Genomic DNA, 6,000 nt, shown 5'->3' with positions numbered 1-6,000 from the left:
TAGTGACCTCTAAGAAGAATTTTAAAGGTGGTCTTAAAAACGTTATTTATCGATATTGGATTTTGTGATCATCTTTTCAGATATTATTATTTCAATCTAAAATTTTTATGTGTAAATTAAATAAAGCTACTTGAACAAATTACAACCAATAATTAATTTTGAAAATGAAATAATTCATTAAAAAAAAATCTGAATTTTACAGAATTTAACTATTCAAATGTATAAAATGGTTAAATTTGCATTTAACAACCACAAAACTCTACCAATCAATTTATTATGTCGACTCTTTCCATCCACAAGACAAGTGACGCTTGAAAGGCGAACAAAACGAAAAACGAATCCAACGCCGACGACGCCACGGGGGGCAGTAAAACTGAGCAATTTTAGCCCTTAAGAAATAATATTTAATCGATTCGATCAACTGAATCAGAAAAAGTACGCTAATGAAAATTACGGTTGAATATGAGATAGAAATAAAGTTGATAATAAATTGTAAATTTTCGGATCATCGCTAAAAATTGATTCTAATGACGTCAATAACACTCTTAGAGTATTGAAAAGTTGGCGTTAAGTCGATGAAATTGAAAAGGGGCTCAAATCCGTTTGAAATCAACACAAAACAGTCCCGAAATTATTGCGGCTCGTAAAATTTATACGAACTTTTTTATAACCGCGTATCTGGGACGACTGTAATTCTCGAAAATTTTGCTTAGATATACTCTGTTTACGTTTTCTCTTCAATTCGAATTTAATTTATAAATAATTTTGAATAGAAAATGTCTTTTTAAAAAACCGTAGTCATTTAACGTCTCGAAATTGGCTATGAAAAAGGATAATTAAAAAAGAAACTGTTCTTTTCAATATAAACCGGACGAAAGATAAAAGTTAATTAGTGATTAAGGGGCGATTGGACATCGATAATTGATCGACTCAAATTGCTCCTTCTGGTTGCCGTTGGGATTCTGTCGTTCGTGTCCCCTTCGACTCGACAAAAAGGACTCCAAGTCCTTTTTCGGTTCTGGGGGAATCGACGGTAATTTGACCTAACCACAGCTTCTAACAGGATGAAATGGCTCACGTACAGCCGGGGCGATTTTATTTGAAAACGTCTCAATCAAGAAACCTTAAACTTCGCCGCAAGTTATCTACTCGAAAAGGAAAACCGAACAGAGATCGTACTATTCGATAATATTCGTTGAAAATCGTGAATGAAATTCACTTAAAAATGATTCAAAAAATTTATTTTATTAATCAATTTTATTTTATTAATAACATATTTTATTAAATGATTGGTGACTAAAAGAATATCATTCCCTTAACATTTATAACTTTAAATACGATCTGAACGTGGACTTGAAAAAGCTTAACTCACCTCGACCGAGAGCTTTTGTGAACCAATCAAATGCTATTCTGTCTATACTTTACACGAGAGGGATTTGCTAAAAAGGAAAATTGGCTATTTAGGGTTTGAATAAGTTAATACGCAGGTAAGTTTTTTATGAGTTCAAATAACGGGTCGTATAAAAAAAAACGTGCGTCACTCGACCAACATCGTATACCCAGTCCTTATACATTAACAGCATCTATCCTGGAAGACAGATGACTGACGGATTGTTTTTATTGCATTATAAACAAACGATTGGATTACTTCTGACTCCTCTTTTAAATGATCTCTAATGGTCTAATGGCGTGTTTTCCCGACTCTCGTCTGCTTCACTCTCTCTCCTCTGTCGTCTCTCTATATGTGTACACATACTACAAGGCTCATCATCTGCTTATCATGTTTACAAAGATTACCATCCCCCAATCTATTTTACTCTTTATGAGATAGGAGCTTTATTTCCGTTCAAACATACAAAAGTCCTTTTAGGTGTCACTCTTGTACACAAAGAGAATTGAAAATAGCTGAAAACATTATTATTATTAAACAGTATTATTACAAATTTAAATAAGTAAGAATGGAATCATTTCAAATCATAAGTTTGACTTTAATTGAGTTGCTTTAAATTCCTATATTTCCATTAGAAATTTCAAGAAGTCGTTCTGAGAGATTTATTTCCGAGTCGTTTCATTTTAAGACATTCGGGCACGTGCGAAAATAAAAGGTTCTTCGACCAGAGAAGTCAGCAGCAGGAGCAGGAAGAGAGCCGTTCGAGAAAGACTCGTCGCTAGCCGCAGCATCTCAAAGGTTATAAAATCCGCTGTTTATACACAATTCGGAGCGCATTAAGATCGGTCACCCAGTAGATGCGGACGTTTCTGGCACCGGGGGACGAAGAAACATTCGACTTCTGTATATACTCTTACTACCAGACCGAGCTTTTAATGTTACTTAAACACACAAACATCGCTGCCGGTTTCACTTACGCCAGTAAAACGTAAATACCTGCGTTCGTTTTGCGGCAGTCCGAACTCAACCGAAGAATAAAGTATTACCAACGAAATCGGATTATTCTTTTCGTTTTTTGTCAGGATATCTTTTTACCCTTCTTTCGATTTATCGTTTCCATTCTCCTCAACCGGTAATTGTAATTAGCCGACGTTGTTGTAATATTGCGTATTTTTGCTGCGTCGTTCCGAAATAATGACCTAATGGCCGCAATGTTCTCGACGCTAAGCAGGCGATTTTCTACACCCCGCTCTTTAGAACCCATAGAAATCGCTTAGGGTGGTTTATGCACCAACGATTCTTGACTGGTTATCACAATTACGCCACAATAGGCTCTTTAGTACTGTTTTGTTGTGCTAAGTACATTCAAACTGACCCTATATAGATAGATCTTACAAGTAATCCAAAAAGATTATAAAAAGTCCGTTTTGTGTTATTTATTAAATTAACAAGAAGAATTTTTTTTTAAACCTATTCCTATTATAATCCCCTTTTAAAATAAAAATATAGTATTTTTATTGTAACTTCCATTTTTAATTTAAAATTTTATTTTGAAGAGGTATTTAAAAATATTTTAACTTTCTAGTATTGTTATGCCATGCCGAAACTAGAATGAGTATACTCTACCTTAAGAAGTTTGCAGATATTCTGGTGTTGTCTTCCGTTGAACAAAGAGCCAATACTTCTTGGGAATGTCCAATAAACACCAGAATCATCCTCAAGGCAGATACCTGAATGCACTAATTCTTATGTGAGTGTTTTGGTTTAACCAAAGTCGTTATGAAGAGTTGTAGTCGTCATAATTATACATAAACCTGCAAATTCACAACAAGATTATCTGATGTTGTCAGCTCTACAATTCAACAAATTCATTTCAACAAATCATCATGTCTCACATCTCCACCAATGCTAACAAGTAATCTAGAGATCTTCTGGAATTGCATATCTCAACGACATACACTGTTTTAAATAACACTACGTTCTCCTTGAATAGGATTTCCAAAAATAACTGTTGATATTAGCTGTCCCATCTGAAGTTGCATCGAAAATACAAGTCTTTAATATTAGTACTTTAATATTTGGATTTAAAACTTTGATGCGGCGAAATTAAATTATTACTCCTTGAAGAGAAGGGAGTACATTACTAAATTTGTAATGAAAATTCTTCTAATTCTGGTGAATAAGGCCACAATGAAGAATGAGTGAACATTTTTGATTGAAGGCAAGTGTATCAAAGAAACAGCTAGGTTATTAAATATTTGGACACGTTACAAATGTACTGCCAAATATAGAGGAGGAAAATATGAGGATACGCATACTTTAACTGTGCGACAAGTCCTAAAAGACCAACAAACATCAAGGAAGCGCAAAAAAGTGAAAAACGTGAATACTGGAGAAAGAAAAGCTAAGATTGAAAGTGTGTTCTATGGTAATAAATGGGTACAGATAGTGCTTCCAATTGATTGGAAGGATTGGTAACTACAACACTGGTTTACATCAGAAATGATAAGTAATAAGTAGTAAATAAGCAGTAGATATGTAGCAAACTTACTAACAATATTTCACTTCAGAAAACCAAATTGGTGACATAAAACGCCAACACATTAGTAAGAAATTTCGGCGATCAGCAACACCCATATCAAGCCATACAAGCGATAAAAACCAATTCATATGGAAATTAATGTTTTGACTTCTATTTTATTGGAAATCAAAACTCAAAACGTCCTTCAAAAGTACGATAAATCCTTTACATCTACGACCCAGGAGAGGTTGAAGTTTTGTCGGTTAAATATGTACTACTGCAAGAAGAGAATGGATAGACTAACAGAAAACGCCTTTAATAAACAGATCTATGAGAGCAACTGCAAGAAGAAGTAGACAAGAAACGCTTACTCTCAAAGAATGAATTAGTACTCAGGGAACATAGCCGATCTATTAAGTAGGCAGCGAACCTCACTAATACATTGGAACTTGCCCAGAAGAAAGGACCACAGTTACAGTACTATTAAATGTTAATAAAAGGTGTACAACTTCATCTGGAAAAATGACCTGATACCAAAGATGATCGAAGCCAACCTGGAAGGAAACGGCTTCTTTTCTGAAGAATAAGTACTTCGAGATAGAGATAAATCCAAGGCAGAAATTTTTCAATTTACAGATGATGCGTCGAGCTTGGACGTGCCAAAACAGGGGTTACTGGGGTCTAAATACCAAGAAGAGAGTAATATTAGGTTCAGCAGAGAAAATGTGAGGAAAGACTCTCTTACAATTAACATTTACATTAACATACCGATAGCATACTGTTAATATACCATTAACATGCCGGTTTGTATTGAGAATAACAGAAAAAAAAGCAGGCACAATAAGGCAAACATAGGACTAACAATACAAGAAGAAGAGACTAACTCAATGCACTGATCACGATGCAAAGTTCGTGTTCAGCTGAATTTGAACGAAAAGTAAGATGTTTATGCAAAAAATAAATTAATTAAAAATTAACAATACTACTGCGTTGTTCGTTAAAGTACTATATAAAAATGAGGTAATAAAGTTTATTGTTGAATAAATGAAATTAATGCAATAACATTGTTCTAATAAATTATTTAGTTAAATTAAAGATCACCACGTGTTCGTTTTAATTTATTTCCGGTGAAAAGTGCCCCGTTACTGATACAGTTTACCCGTCGACAGAATCGGAGTTAATACAGGAAACCCGTCACTAACTGTTTACGCCAATAACCATTCCGAGAGTAGTTAAAAATATAATCCTGCGGCCTCCCAGCTTTGATTATTTATTTAACAAACCGTCGACAAATACGAACCTAATTTCAAAACATTTAATTTAAAAGATTTCATTGGAACATCCCGATTTCGTCTAAAAACATAAAAAACTATCTGTACATCAAAAACATTAAAATTATATTAACAATTTAAAAGTTCATCTTATTTTACAGCGACATCTTTTATAAGAAAGCTAAAATAGTCGTATTTTGTACTATAAACTCTGTAAAGCTGTAATAATGATATAGCTTTTCTGGTTTTAGTTCTGCTATTCATTTATAGGGGACACCACAGAACGGTCTTTTATTACTTGATTAGAACTTGATTCTTTTGAATTGTACCTTCCCGCAATAAAAAATCTTTAAATTGAGATATTTGAAATTTGTTTAATACGTAGTTAAAAATATAATTGAATGGTCAAGTTGTAATAAAAAATCATATGATATAACGGTTTAAAGTTGATTGACAAAGCAGCTGGCCTTCGATGGTCCGAACGAAACCGTATCAAATTAATCGCAATATTTCGCACTTCTACCTGGGAGGTGTTTAAGCGACCACTCTAGACATTTCCAACTTAAATTTCTTTGTTCTGTCATCATCAATCAACGTACGGTTCGTTTGTACGATGATAAATAGCGAAATGGGACAGAAACGAGAAGTACTCGTGATGTTCTTAATTCGACCTTTCTTAATATTAACTACCGAATATGATTGATTTGATTTCTTTTTCTCAAGATGATCATTTTGTAACCAAATAAGAAGAAAAATATTTTAATTTTATTTTCCAACATTTATTTTCAAATAAGTTCTCTTCTATCTCTTCTTGGTCG

This window comes from Onthophagus taurus, chromosome 2 (assembly GCF_036711975.1).
Source record: "Onthophagus taurus isolate NC chromosome 2, IU_Otau_3.0, whole genome shotgun sequence".
Taxonomy (NCBI): domain Eukaryota; kingdom Metazoa; phylum Arthropoda; class Insecta; order Coleoptera; family Scarabaeidae; genus Onthophagus; species Onthophagus taurus.
Note: the sequence above shows the minus strand (reverse complement) of the source record.